The following is a 14,888-nucleotide window of genomic DNA, read 5'->3' on the forward strand; positions in this document are numbered from 1 at the left end:
TTTCTATTAAAAAAAAAAAAAAAAACTACAAAAAAAGATGAGCTGAATTCTTTACACTTGCTTTATTTTGTTTTGTTTTGTAGAGAGAGTCTCACTGTGTTGCCCAGGTCTAGAACTTCTGGCCTCAAGTGATCCTCCAGTCTCAGCATCCCTAGTAGCTGTGACTACAGGCATTGCCACTACAGTCTGCTAATTTTTTTTTTTCTTTCTTTCTTTCTTCTTTCTTTTTTTTTTTTTTTTTTTGTATAAAGGAAGTCTCACTATTTTCCCCAATCTAGTCTCAAACTCCTGGCCTCAAGTGATCCTCCTGCCCTGGCCTCCCAATGTGCTGGGATTACAGGCATGAGCTACCATGCCCGGCTTGTACACTTAATTTTTGAACTTGTCTCCAGCTCCCACCTTCAGCTGCTCTGCTGAGAGAGAATAAAGAGTGGTGGTAAACAGCATAGGCTCCTGAGAGCTGTCCCTCTGACTAGCTGTGTGATCTTGGGCTAGAAACTTAATGTCTCTGTGCCTTAATTTCTTCAATATAAAATGGTAATAATTTATGCCTACTTCAGAGAGTTGTGAAGTTTAATAAAGATCCATTTTGAAAAGTACTTAGAACAGTGTTTGAAACATGGAATTCAATAAATGTCAGTTATTGCAAATGCTAATTTTCTCAAAATATGTCTGCACCTCTTAGAACATTATAAATCCTTTGGGGTCACATGTCTTGCCAGTTTCACTCAGTGCTAGTGTAGTGTCATACCCATAATTGACACTCAGTAAATACTTACTGGCTGAGTTGGTTGAATTTAACACCCCCTCTAAAGGAATTGGCTCACATTAAATTAGAAAGAAGCAGGGCTGAGGGAAATTGTTGTGTTTTTTGCTTTTGTTTACAGATTTTATAGCACATAGTTATAATTTAGAAGTCCATTCTGATTTATTCATCACTCATTTTAATAGTCTATTAGGGAATCAGGGAAGTAAACAAATCCACTTTTTCCTCAAATTATTTAATGATGGAATAATATTTGTCTAGATAAGCCTTCATTTGCAGCTAATGTTCTGATGCCATTCTCTACTCATTACTACCCTCTCTCTCTATCCATCAAGTTGTCATTGAACTCCTACTGTGTGCTATGCAGCAGCTATGGTGCTGCATAAGTCCACACACATCCCATGCCATGGTGGGTGCTGACAATCTAGTGAAAAGGCAAATCATCACAAATAATCACACACAAAAAGTCAAAATTGTCATTACAGCAAGTGCCTTAAAGAAAAACAGTGAGAGTGATGTTTTTCTGAAGAACTGAGGCATATATATGTATATATAATACATATGTGTATATGCATGTGTCTGTTCACACACTTGTGTGACTACATACATATATGGATATGTACAAATGCCATACTTGTGCTTTTGTATTTGTGGCATCATGAATTTTTATTGGTCAACAGTTAACAATCTAAATCAAACTGCTACTTTCATGTAACATTGGAATAAAAGTAACCAATCACTTTTTCTTTTTTGAGACAGGATCTGGTTGCTTAGGCTGGAGTGCAGTGGTATAGTCTGGGTTTACCGCAACCTCCACCTCTGGGGCTCAAGCCATCCTCCCACGTCAGTCTCCTAAGGAGCTAGGACTGCAGGTGCATACCACCATGCCCGGCTAAGTTTTGTATCTTTATTATTATTATTATTTTATTTTGTAGAGACAGGGTTTTGTCATTTTGCCCAGGCTGGTCTCTAACTCCTGAGCTCAAGCAATCCACCTGCCTCAGTCTCCCAAGGTGCTGGAATTACTGGCATGAGCCACCATGCCCAGCCAATCACTTTTTCATTATGCATATCCTGCCTCTCCTCCTTCCAACTATTAATAATAGTAACATTTGTTGAGCACTGACTAATACTGTATTAAAGACTTGAAGACAGCCAACAGCACTGTGAGGCAGGAGCTACTATTGTCCCCATTTCCAGATGATGAACTGAGGCTAGGGGAGTTCAATACCTTATTAAAAGTCATGCATGGCATGTTGTATCTCTGTCTCTGCATCAAATGGAGTTTAGGGAAATAGATTCTATGGAAGCCAGCAAGGTACAGGAACTGGATGGAGATGCAGGGAGCAAGGATGTAGCAATGGATCAATCTGCAACACAAGAGCTGGGCTTGGGAGAAACAGTAGAGTTGGAAACTTACATGCACCAACTAACGTGACTGCTCCTATCACGTCAATGGACTCTTGTTCACATGGCATCTCGTCTCAACCCTGTCTTGAGGTTCCAGGCATGACTTGCCAACTGTATTCTGGACACTGATGGTGTCCAGCACTTCAAGCTCAGTAGTACCAAATTTATCATTCTCCACCCACACTCCATTTTCTATTTCACTCCTGTTCTCTCATCTCCATTTTTGGCCTTATTTTAAGTTCATCTTCAGCTTCTCCCACCCCCAACATAAAGTTGCACACAAGGTGAATTGTTTGCATCTCCAAAACATCCTACTGAACCCCAAGGTTCTTCACTCTTACGGCTCTTGTCTAATGACTTGGCTCCAAGGGTTCCCTGCCAGATGTGTCTTTCTCCACTGACATTCCCATGCCCCATTCCTCAAAATCTGGGTCCCTGCACGACAATCCACATGTCTGCCCCATGCCTCTGAGCGTAGGTGTTGAGAACCATTACTGTACTTGAAATGTGAGTGGCTCTGGCCACGCTGAAGACCCCAAGGGATTTCTGGGACAGAAAAGTAGGTCAAGTTTCTCCTTTGGGGGTAGACGCTGGTGTCAGCAGATGTACTGCTCTTTGAAAATTGAACTTGGCGATTCCTCAAAAGCATTTGGATCATCCCCAATGCCATGCTAGCAGGCCCTCCAAAGAATCAGCCTTCCTGACTGTCCTGAAATAATCTGTAAGGGAAACCAGCTGCTCAGAGAATCTGGGGCCAACTTTTCAGGAGCCTGAGCCAAGTTATACTTCTGTGTAGTGCATGTTTCAGGGTGTGTGGATGTGGAGACTATATGCCTGGATGTGTGGCCAGGTGGCATCTGGTTTTCCCAGGGCAGAAGGTAGGAGAATGATGTCCAGCCAGAGAGAGGGATGAGACTACTAAAACCTGCTAGTAATTGGGACTCTTTGGGAAGGACTGAATTTAAAAGAAAACGAACTTCCATGTTTGTGCCAAATATTAATGACCACCAATATTTGTAAAGAACTTAATGGTTTAAAAGTATTTCACACAGGGTATCGACCTCATTTAGTTCTTATAAAAATGCCAGAGGAAACTCTTGATTGTTCCCCCACATAACTGTCTTTCAAAGTATTTGTCACAATGACAATTATGCATTTCAAGATTTTAAAAAATAGTTGTCTTCCCTATTAAACTATAAGATTCATGAGGACAAAATCTTGTGTTTTCACTCAGCATTCTATGCCTAGCACCTACAGTAATGCTCTGACAAATAATAGGTGCTCAATTAATATTCAGCAAATGAGCTGGGCACAGTAGTGCTCACCTGTAGTCCGAGCTATTTGAGAGGCACCCCCCTCCAGGTGGACATAGACCAGACGCACAGGTACCTGCTCCCCATCTCTGCATTTTTGGAGCCCTCCAGAGTTTCCTTGCCCTTCTTTAAGACTTGAGAGCAGGGCCTCAGAGTTTGGTGTACCATTTTTCTGCAATTACTGAGTCTGAGACATTTGACGTTCACTCTCAGTGGTCAATAGCAATGTTAGTCAGGGAATAACCCTAAGCTTTTTTCACCTTTGTAAGTGGTGCTTACTGGAATGGAAATTGAACCTCTGAAGGCTGTGTGTCACACAGGGGATCCCCCTCCCCTGACAGTGTATATTCTTGCCACATCAAACAAACCCTGGAACACGTTTGACAAATCAGAAGCCCAGTGTGTGTTTTTCTTCTGTGGTACACCTGAGATGATTTCAGCAAGATAGGTCGACCATCCATCCCATCTGCCACTCCTTAATGTGGAGGAACAAAGCACTCTACTTACCTAATTACCTCCAGCCAAACTGGGACTCCTTTTTTTTTTTTTTTTTTAAAGACAAAGTCTCACTCTGTTGCCCAGGCTAGAGTGCAGTGGTGTGATCTTGGCTCACTGCAACCTCTGCCTTCTGGGTTCAAGCGATTCCCCTGCCTCAGCCTCCTGAGTAGCTGGGACTCCAGGCATGCACCACCACGCCCAGCTAATTTTTTGTATTTTAGTAGAAACGGGGTTTCACCATGTTGGCCAGTATGGTCTCAATCTCCTGACCTCGTAATCCACCTGCCTCGGCCTCCCAAAGTGATAGGATTACAGGCATGAGCCACCGCGCCTGGCCTGGGGACTCCTTTAGTAGACAGGAGTGAAATTGAAGATTGAGTTGAAAGCATCTTAATTCTTTGAACCCCCGATGTAATATCCTATTACCTTAGCACCTGTGCAAGATGTTGACATTGTTTATTCCTACATCCATCCCTATCTCCATAAACAAACTGGAAGATTAAAGCAAGGACCACACCTCCAATAGTTCTCTCAGTAAGTGTGGATTCAGTACAGAAAAAATGAAATCAATATTGAATGGCAATTCTTGATTTGTTTTGAATAAAATTTGAAATGATGAACTGCCATCTTCACCAGCCAGTTAATCTGGTCCAAATAAATCTTAGGCTCAAATTTCTCCCACGTGTCATTCTCTCCTGGTGTTATCTTGGCATTGTTTTGGGAGCAGAACAGACACTATTTGATTTCTAATATGCTTTCTCCTGCCATCTCCTCACATCTGCTTGTGGGACAGGGTGCAAGGTCAGAAGCAGATGGCAGAGGCATGGGAGAGAGCTTTACGCATTGTGGTGCGGAAGCACGTGGGCCTTTCTGAGTAACTGAAAATCCTAGGAAACTATATATATAGCGTAGTGGCTAGGCCATATATCCAGCATCCATTAAGCTTGGTTGCTTCCCAAAAAGGACTTTTAACATTTTCTGTTTTGCTTTGCCTTAAAGTATTTGACTTGGTTGTCCACATGACGACCAAACAAATTAGACAATTACTCATGCATTTTGGTATTACTTATATACTCAGTGGGGTCAATCTCAGATTTTAAAAGGAAATGGGAAGTTTTCTGATGGACAGTTTTAAATGATAAAAGTAAACATTTTCTTTTGAGACAGAGTCTCACTCTTTCACCCAGGCAACGTCCGCCTCTTAGGTTCAAGTAATTCTCCTGCCTCAGCCTCCCGAGTAACTGGGATTACAGGTGCATGCCAGCACGCCCAGCTAATGTGACATTTTTCATTTAGTTTATTTTATTTGTATCTATTGGGATATTCGGGGATACTTCTGAATCTTTACCCCTGAGAGCTTTCTAGGATCACAAAACCACAAAAGAAGACAGACTGAATAATTCACTCTGTCCAAATTTGTGATTAGCGCGAAGACTTCTCAGGCAGATATAACAAGATGCCAAAAAATTTAAATTAGAAATTCTTCAGGCTGAAGAACACAATCTTGACAAGTGATGTTATAAAGCAATACTATATTATACCATTTGCAAGTTTTTTTGTTCCACAAATAATGTCACTCACCTACCATACTGAACTTTATAAGCAAATGCTTTCTTCTAAGCAAAGAACCTCAGGCTGCCAGGGAACACAGTATCTCAGTAAGCATGGTGATATGTCCCTTGGGCGTGTCTTCTATTACTATCATTTCATTTCTATGTTTTTGGAAGTCTATTGTCCTGATCCTTCCTGTACCATTTCTTTCCAACTTTTTAAGTAAATATAAATTGACCTTATTCTAGGTTCAAAGGGGTTAGGAGAACATAAATATATTATAAAATAAAACACAATTCCATCTTTTGAAGTGCTTATTTATTTAATTTGAAATATGTGGTACAGACGTATTACCACTAGAAAGTCAATTTTTCCATAAAGGTCAGTATGTTAATTATGAAATGTATAAGTACTTTCAATATTTATCAAGTCTGATAAACATGGCACTCCACATAGATATTTGTTGGACATTAACCATGGAAATGCCTTATGTAAATGAAAGACACTGCTAATTATTTGGACTTGAGAAATTTCATATGTAACATGAGACACAACAGATTGCTTTCTTTCAGCCAAGAATTAGAACAAAGGATTCTTTTATTATCTTGGTGAAGATGACCAAGGTCGGCCATGGATAATGGATCCAGTCTTTCCTTCCTTCCTTCCTTCCTTCCTTCCTTCCTTCCTTTCTTTCTTTCTTTCTTTCTTTCTTTCTTTCTTTCTTTCTTTCTTTCTTTCTTTCTTTCTTTTTGAGACAAAGCCTCGCCTGGCTAATTTTTGTAGTTTTAGTAGAGATGGGGTTTCACCATGTTGGCCAGGCTGGTCTCAAACTCCTGACCTCAGGTGACCTGCCCTCCTTGGCCTCCCAAAGTGCTGAGATTACAGACGTGAGCCACCACACCCAGCCTGGATCCAGTCTTTCTAGGTACCCCGCAGCTAAGTTGATAGTGCAGTAGCCTCATGGTGGGTTTCTACTGCTGTTATCCCCAACCAGGGGATGATCCTTCCCAAGGTCGCATATGAAACAGCCCCTTTTCTTATTTCCCTTCTGGCTTATTATGTCCTCACTCTCCTTGAGGTGACTAGTACAAGTATCAAATCTCAAAAGGTAATTTGAAGGGCCTTTTAATATGTGCCCAAATCCAGTGCTCTGAAATTTTTCCTGGTGCTGTTAAATATCACTGTACATTTTAGCCAAACATGGATGGACTTTTCTTTTTCTTTTCCATAGTAGTCAATGTGTTCATGCTGTGCAACAGAAGGAGAAAAATGCTTATTTCCATATTTACTTTGTGTGTTACTTCGCCCCCAAGTGATTGATCATTTAAAATGAGGTATTTAACATTTTTCTTTAAAAGCATTGAATTAGTTTGCTTTCTTCCTCTCCAATGCTGACTTTCAGCATAAGAAGGTATACAGTGATGTTAAAAACAACATCGAACAAATAGAATTTGTATTTTTTTAGCAGGTTTATTGAGATATAATTAATATACTGTACAATTTAGCAATTCATCACACGCAATTCAATAGTTTTTAGTAAATTTACGGAATTATACCACCTTCACTACTGTGTAATTTTAGAACCTTTTTATCATCCCCTAAAAATCTCTCTATTAGCAGTCACTCCTGTTTTCTCTTCTCTCAAGCTCCTGGCAACATCTGATCTACATTCTATCTGTATAGGTTTGACTATTCAGCACATTTCATACAAATAATATAATATGTGATCCTTTGTGACAGGCTACTTTCCCTTAGCAAAATGTTTTCAAGGTTCAATCATCATATTAGTTCTTCATTTCTTTTTCTTTTCCTTTCTTTCTTTCTTTTTTTTTTAAAGAGACAGAATCTCACTCCATAACCCAAGCTGGAGTGCAGTGGTGCAATCATAGCTCACTACAGCCTTGAACTCCTGGACTCGAGCAATCCTCCCATCTCAACCTCCCAAAGCACTGGGATTACAGACCTGAGCCACCGCACCTGGCTTCATTTCTTTTTATTGCTGAGTATTATTCCATTGCACGGATATATTATATTTTGTTTATCCTTTCGTCAGTTACAGACATTTGGTTTGTTTCTACTTTTTGGCTATTATTCAATAATACTGCTCTGGATATTTGTGTGAGTTTGAATAGACATATACTTTCATATCTCTTGAATTTAAACCTAGCAGTAGAATTGCCAAGTCATATGCTAATTCTCTGTTTAACATTTCAAGGAGCTGCCAAAGTGTTTTCCACAATAACTAGACAGTTTTACATTCTCACCAGCAATTAATGTGGGTTTCAATTTTTCCACAGACTTGTTAATACTTGTTATCGTGAATTTTTTTGATTGTAGCCATCTTAGTAGGTGTATACTGGTATCTCATTGTGGTTTCAATTTGCATTTCCCGAATGACCAGTAATGTTGAGTATCTTTTCATGTACATGTCGGATGTTTGTATATCTCCTTAGAGAAATGACTAGACTCTTTTCCTATATTTAAATTGGGATACTTGTCTTTTTATTTCTGAACTTATTGTCTAATTCCCTTAACAGGCATACAATTTTGCAAATATTTGAAAATATTTTCTCCCATTTCATGGGTTGTCTTTTCACTTTCATCATGGTATCTTTTAACGCACAAAAGTTTTAAATTTTGTTAAAATCCAATTCACTTTTTTCTTTTGTCACTTGTGCTTTTGGTACCATAACTTAAAAGAAAAACCAAAAAACAAACAACAACAACAACAACAACAACAAAATACTATTACCTAACGCAAGGCAACAATGATTTACTTGCTTGTTTTCTTTTAAGAAATTTGCAATTTTGAGCTCTAACGTGTATGTCCATGATTCATTCTGAGTTGATTTTTGCATGTGGTATAAGGAGGGAGTCCAGCTTCATTCTTTTGCACGTGGACATTCCGCTTTCCTGAAATCATTCCTTGAAAAGACTCTTCTTTTCCCCATTAAGCTGTCTTGGCACCCTTGTTAAAAACCAATTAACCATAAATATAAGGGTTTATTTTCTGGACTCTCAATTTTATGCCATGGATTGATATGTCTATCATTATGCTGATACCACACAGAATTACTGTAGCTTTGTAGTAAGTTTTGAAATTGCAAAGTGTGAATCCCCTATTTTTTGTTCTTTTTCAAGATTGTTTTGGCTATTCTGGGTCCTTTGAATTTTCATATGAATCCTAGGAGCAGCTCGGCCATTTGTGCAGGTAAGATAGCTAGGATTTTGATCAGGATCGTGTTGAATCTGTAGGTCAGTTTGGAGAATATTGCCATCTTATCTTTTTACTGTATCATCTATATTTCCTTTAATTATTTTTCTTTCTCTCCATGAATGAGATGTCTTTCCATTTATTTGTGCCTTCTTTAATTTCTCTCAACAATATTTTGCATCTGAGTATAACTTTTATACTTTGTTATGTTATTGCTAAGTATTTCTTTCTTTTTGATGCTGGTGTAAATGGGATTGTTTCCTCTTCCCTCCTCCCCGCCCCTCCCATCCACTGCCCTCCCCTCTCCTCTCCTCTTCTTCCTTTTCCTATTCCTTTTCCTTTTCTTTTTCTTTTTCATTTTCTTTTTCTTTCAAGAGACAGGGTTTCACTCTCTTGTCCAGGCTGGAGTGCGGTAGCAAGATCTAAGCTCACTGCAACTTCTGCTTCCTGGGCTCAAGCACTTCTCTAGCCTCAGCCTCCCAAGTAGCTGAGATTACAGTTGTGAACCCCCAATGCCTGGCTAATTCTTTTATTTTTAGTAGAGACGGGTTTCACCATGTTACCCAGCCTGGTCTTAAACTCCTGAGCTCAAAGCGGTCAGCCCTCCCTGGCTTCCCAAAGTTCTGGGATTGCAGGTGTGAGCCAAAGCTCCCCGCCTGGAGTTGTTTTCTTAAATTCATCTTTGGATTGTTCCTTGTTGGTGCACAGAAATACAATTGATTTTTTTTTTCATTAATCTTGTATCCTGCAATCTTGCTATGTGGATTCTTTAGGGTTTTCTATATACAAGATTATGCCTTCTCCAAATAGTGATAGCTTAATTCTTCTTTTCCATCTGGCTGCACGGTATTTCTTTTTCTTGCCATATTGCTCTGTCTGGAACCTCCAGTACAGTATTGAATAGAAGTGGTGAGAACAGATTTGTCTTCTTTCTGATCTTAAGGGGAAAACATTTAGTCTCTCACTATTAAGTATAATGAAAGCATTTATTGTTATTATGTAGAATTGCTTGCTATCTATGCTGGAATGTTCTGGGTTGAGGGATATAGATATAAATATATATATATATCAAGATATAAGACAGATAGATAAATGATCAGCTAAGATATTGATTGTTGATTACTGGATCTTTGTTTGCTTTGTTTTTTTTTTATTTTTTATTTTTTGTTTGGATCTTGGGTAAGGAAACATGAGTTAACCATGTTCATCAGTTCTGTTACTATCACCATCATGGTGATATCAGCAGTCCACTGCAAGGCCCCTCATTTGCTTTATTTTTGTTTTTCCCTTTGTATTCCTAATTATCATATCTATTCTCTTCTCCCTGTCCTAGACACCCATTCTAATGTGCTGATTACATCCCTAATATGTGTGTACCTTTAAAAGCATGTGGCGCTGTTCTATATCTATGTGAACTGTTAATGCACATAAATGATATTAAAGGTGATATGCTATATATATTAGTCTGTTGCCTGAATTTTTAATCATTTTGTTTTATCATATCTCTCATGCTGCTGAATATACATTTAGATGGTTGCTTTTAATGCTTCGTCATATTCTATTGTGCATACACCAATTTTCTTTATCTTGTTGCATTGTGATAGACAGTAAGTTGTCTTTCTTCACACCTTGGGGGCACGAACAATGCTGTGATGAAGATTCTCGTTCATATTTTCTTGCAGACCTGTCCAAGAATTTCTCTAGGATATTCAAGAGAGGAATTTCTGCCTCTTTTGGCTTAAACATATTTAATTTCATAAAACAGCATCAGTTCATTTTCCAGAATGTCTAAGTTTACATTCCAACAGTAGTGCATGGAAGTTCTTGGTCTAGCCACATCTTTTTCAACATTGTTTTTATTTTTTCACATTTAAAATTTTGCTATTATTAGGGGTGCAATATGTGTTTTGTTTTAATTTTTATTTATCTAATTTCTAGCGAAGTTGAGGACTTTTTTCATAAATTTCAATCTTTGCTATCTGTGAAATGCTTATCCATAGTCTTCACCTATTTTCCATTGGATTTCTTATGTTGACTTGCAGGAGTTATTGGTATATTTAAAATATTAACCCTTGTCAATTTTAGATATTTCAAATATTTTCTCCTAGGTGAGAATCGGTCTGCTTTTATAATATTATTATTAATAAATATATTTTAGTTCTGTGGAGCTAATAGAATAAAAGAATGACAATGGTCTCAGCTCTTTGCAGCTTGGCAATATACAGGAAAAGTTTTAGAGGTACCAAAGACTGGAGTGTGTACCCTCTCAGATCCAAAAGAGATTCTGATGTTGGTTGCTGTCATCTCACAAAATTCTTGGCTCTGTATCCAGCAACTACTCCTCATTGATTTTCTTTCCATACTTCTTCTCTTCCTCTATTTTGAAGCACTTCATAAATGAAGAGTGATCATATTTAAATACACTAATGGGACATTCATTAGAATAACCTTAAAAAATGTTGGAAAGGATGTGAAGAAATTGGAATCCTTATGCATTGTTGAAAGGGATGTAAAATGGTATAGGCACTGTGGAAAACAGCATGTTGGTTCCTCAAAAAATTAAACATAGAAATACCGTATGATCCAGCAGTCCCACTTCTAGGTATATACCCAAAAAAGCACTAGCATTGGTGGTATAGTGGCAAACGTAGTTGCCTTCCAAAAGAATTGAAAATAGGGACTTGAAAAGATGTTTGTATGCCCATGTTCATAGCAACACTATTCACAATAGTTAAACAATAGAAACAATATCCACCAACTAATAAATGAATAAACAGAATGTAGTATATATACATAATAGAATATCATTCAGACTTAAAAAAGAATGAAGTTCTGATACACTACAGCATGGATGAATTTTTACACATTACACTAAGTGAAATAACCAAAAAGATAAATACTGTATGATTCCTCTTATGCGAGGTATACAGAGTAGTCAAATTCATGGAGGTAGAAAGCAGAATGGTCATTGGTAAGGATGACATAGCCAGGGAGGGGAGAATGGGGAGTCGTTGTTTAATGGGTACTGAGTTTCAGTTTGGGATGACAAAAAATTTCTGGAGTGGATAGTGGTGATGCTGTACAATAATGTGAATGTACTTAATGCCATTGCACTGTACACTTCAAAATGGCAAAGATTTGTAAATTTCATATTTCTAATTTTTTTTTAAAAAAAGCATCGGCCGGGCGCGGTGGCTCAAGCCTGTAATCCCAGCACTTTGGGAGGCCGAGACGGGCGGATCATGAGGTCAGGAGATCGAGACCATCCTGGCTAACACGGTGAAACCCCGTCTCTACTAAAATACAAAAAACTAGCCAGGCGAGGTGGCGGGCGCCTAGTAGTCCCAGCTACTCCGGAGGCTGAGGCAGGAGAATGGCGTAAACCCGAGGCGGAGCTTGCAGTGAGCTGAGATCCGGCCACTGCACTCCAGACCGGGCGACAGAGCAAGACTCCGTCTCAAAAAAAAAATAAAAAAAAAAATTAAAATAAAAAATAAAAATAAAAATAAAAAAAGAGCTCTAGCCAGCACCAGGGATGGTAGAAGCAAAACAGAGAGGCATTCAAACCCATATCTCTATGAGGGACATGAAAACAGGTGCTGGCAGACCATGTAGCTCCTGGGTACTTCTACTCACAGTTCTCCCCTACCCCCACTCCAATAAAATACAAAAAACTAGCCAGGCGAGGTGGCGGGCGCCTAGTAGTCCCAGCTACTCCGGAGGCTGAGGCAGGAGAATGGCGTAAACCCGGGAGGCGGAGCTTGCAGTGAGCTGAGATCCGGCCACTGCACTCCAGACCGGGCGACAGAGCAAGACTCCGTCTCAAAAAAAAAATAAAATAAAATAAAAATAAAAATAAAATAAAAAAAGCATCAACAGACAAATTGATGTCTATATACATTTGCTGCATTCACCTATGAAAATGATTTAAAGATATTTTGATTCTGGGCCATGGGATCTTCTATCCCTTCTGTGGAGGCTGAGTTAAAGCCTGATGCTTAGAAAGTCCCTGGGTTGGAAATCCCTCTACGTTGTAGAGCTAGCAATCTAATACCTGAAAATCAGATACTAGGTCTGGTGACAGGCTGTTGTTGAGTGAAGTGGGATTGGGAGCCAGAACATTAGTGAGATAGCTTCCTGCATTAGCAGGGAGTAAAAGTGTGTGAGACAGGATACTACCAGCCCTCCTGAAACCCTCACTGTGGCCTGGCCACATGAGTTCACTGATTCCGGGATAGTTTAGTAACAGATAAGAAAGGCACTAGGGAACCCTAGTCCCTTCAACATTAAGTCTGTCTATAACCCATTCAAGGAAGCTGCTGCCCCCACTGCATCCCCATGTCCAAGTGTCTCATTTCCCTTGACACATGAGCTAACGAAGGTCTTGGTTGCTCATACGCAGCTACCAGCAAATTCACCAATGTGCCTCGGTCTGTGCTGGCAGACAGCTCTCCACAGTTAAATGAATGACTGCAACAACATCTTTTCAAAAGTCGACATACCTGGGGATAATACAGACCCAGAAACATCATTTCCTCTGGAAAGAGTTCAAGGAGATTGGAGGCTGACTGTGGTGATGAACTGATCTATAATTGTGACAGGCGAATATTGTCCCTGGGTGCTGCAACAAGCTTCAAGCACGAAAAAGCTCAGGAAACAATTTCTTTAAAAAAGATGAAGCACAGATAATGGTTTTATTTTGTCTGAACCAAATAGGAAATCACATCCTAAACCCTTTCAATCATTTTGCAATGTCATTACCCAACTCCATCAACACTGCTCATAACCTCTGACAGCTACAAGAAGACCTCCATGATGGCATTTATTTCAGGGAAATGGATGTTTTAGCTATTTGTGTGACCTCTGAGAGGAAACATTTGCAAGCTGGGAAGTGTCCACAGAAGCCATTCTTCTTGGTGGCTGTGGGGGAGTGAAGTTGACACTTTGTTGCTGGAATCGGATCCTTTTTGAAAATAGATGTATGGAAGAAAATGCCACCCCACCCTCTCTTTACCACCTCTTCTCTGTTCAAGTTCTTCCTAGCCTCATGACAAACGTCTCTCTCGAAAATCAGCAAATAAAGAAATGGGGCTGCGTGTTCCATTCTGGAACTTCACTGGCCTCTGACATTTTGGGGGTAGCCTTTGACGTCTTCACCCTGGACTATCCCCTGCCTCGCTCCATCTGCTGTTGAGAAACCATGAGATGATTCTGCCTGCACACCTCCCAGCAGACAGATGACATAGAGGGCACACTCTCCTTTTGGTTTTTTCATTCCACTCTTGACTATTTTTATTTTTATTTATTTTATTTAGTTTTCCAAATGTAAAATCATATACACCCCCACATCCAAAATGAAGAATATAGGCCGGGCACAGTGGCTCATGCCTGTAATCCCACCACTTGGGAGGCCGAGGCAGGCAGATTGCCTGAGGTCAGGAGTTCGAGATCTGGACATCTCAAAAATGCAAAACTTAGCCGAGCGTGGTGGCACGTGCCTGTAATCCCAGCTACTCAGGAGGCTGAGGCATGGATAATGGATAAGTACTTGAACCTGGGAGGCAGAGGTTGCAGTGAGCCAAGATCGTGCCACTGCACTCCAGCCTGGGTGGCAGAGTGAGACTCTGTCTCCAAACAATAATAATAATAATAATAATGAAAAATATGAAACTGTGAAACTTTTCACTTTCCCAGTTCTCTCTATGAAGTAAAAGGGCGTTTCTAAGATTTTCCAGATCTAGAGTTTGGGAATTCACACTTTTTTTTTTTTTTTGAGACAAAGTCTTACTCTGTCACCCTGGAGTGCAGTGGCAGGATCATAGCTCACTGCAGTGTATACCTCCTGGGCTTAAGCTATCCTCCTGCTTTAGCCTCCCAAGTAGCTGGGACTACAGGTGTGTGCCACCATGCATGGATAATTTTTAAATATTCTGTAGAGATAGTTCTCGCTATGTTGCCCAGGCTGGTCTCAAACTCCTGGCCTTAAGTGATCCTCCCACATCAGTCCCTTAAATTGCAGGGATTGTAAGCATGAGCCAACATACCCAGCCAATTAACACATTCAAAAAGACACATGAAATGTTTCTCCTGTTCTCAAGAAGAGATGAGAATGCCAAATACATATGGATAACATTAT

The 14,888-nt window shown here is 39.6% G+C and overlaps 1 long non-coding RNA gene across 1 annotated transcript in view; it reads left to right on the top strand.

Annotated features, from left to right (window-relative positions):
• LOC108544422 (uncharacterized) overlaps positions 1–13,853 on the top strand; it is a 17,343-nt gene extending 3,490 nt beyond the window's left edge. The window contains exons 3-4 of the long non-coding RNA XR_001889836.1: positions 8,680–8,749; positions 13,155–13,853. This is a non-coding gene — a long non-coding RNA (uncharacterized LOC108544422). The remainder of the gene's footprint in view (positions 1–8,679; positions 8,750–13,154) is intronic.
• Positions 13,854–14,888: the final 1,035 nt, after the last annotated feature.

This window comes from Rhinopithecus bieti, unplaced genomic scaffold, assembly GCF_001698545.2.
Source record: "Rhinopithecus bieti isolate Rb0 unplaced genomic scaffold, ASM169854v2 scaffold_25396, whole genome shotgun sequence".
NCBI lineage: Eukaryota > Metazoa > Chordata > Mammalia > Primates > Cercopithecidae > Rhinopithecus > Rhinopithecus bieti.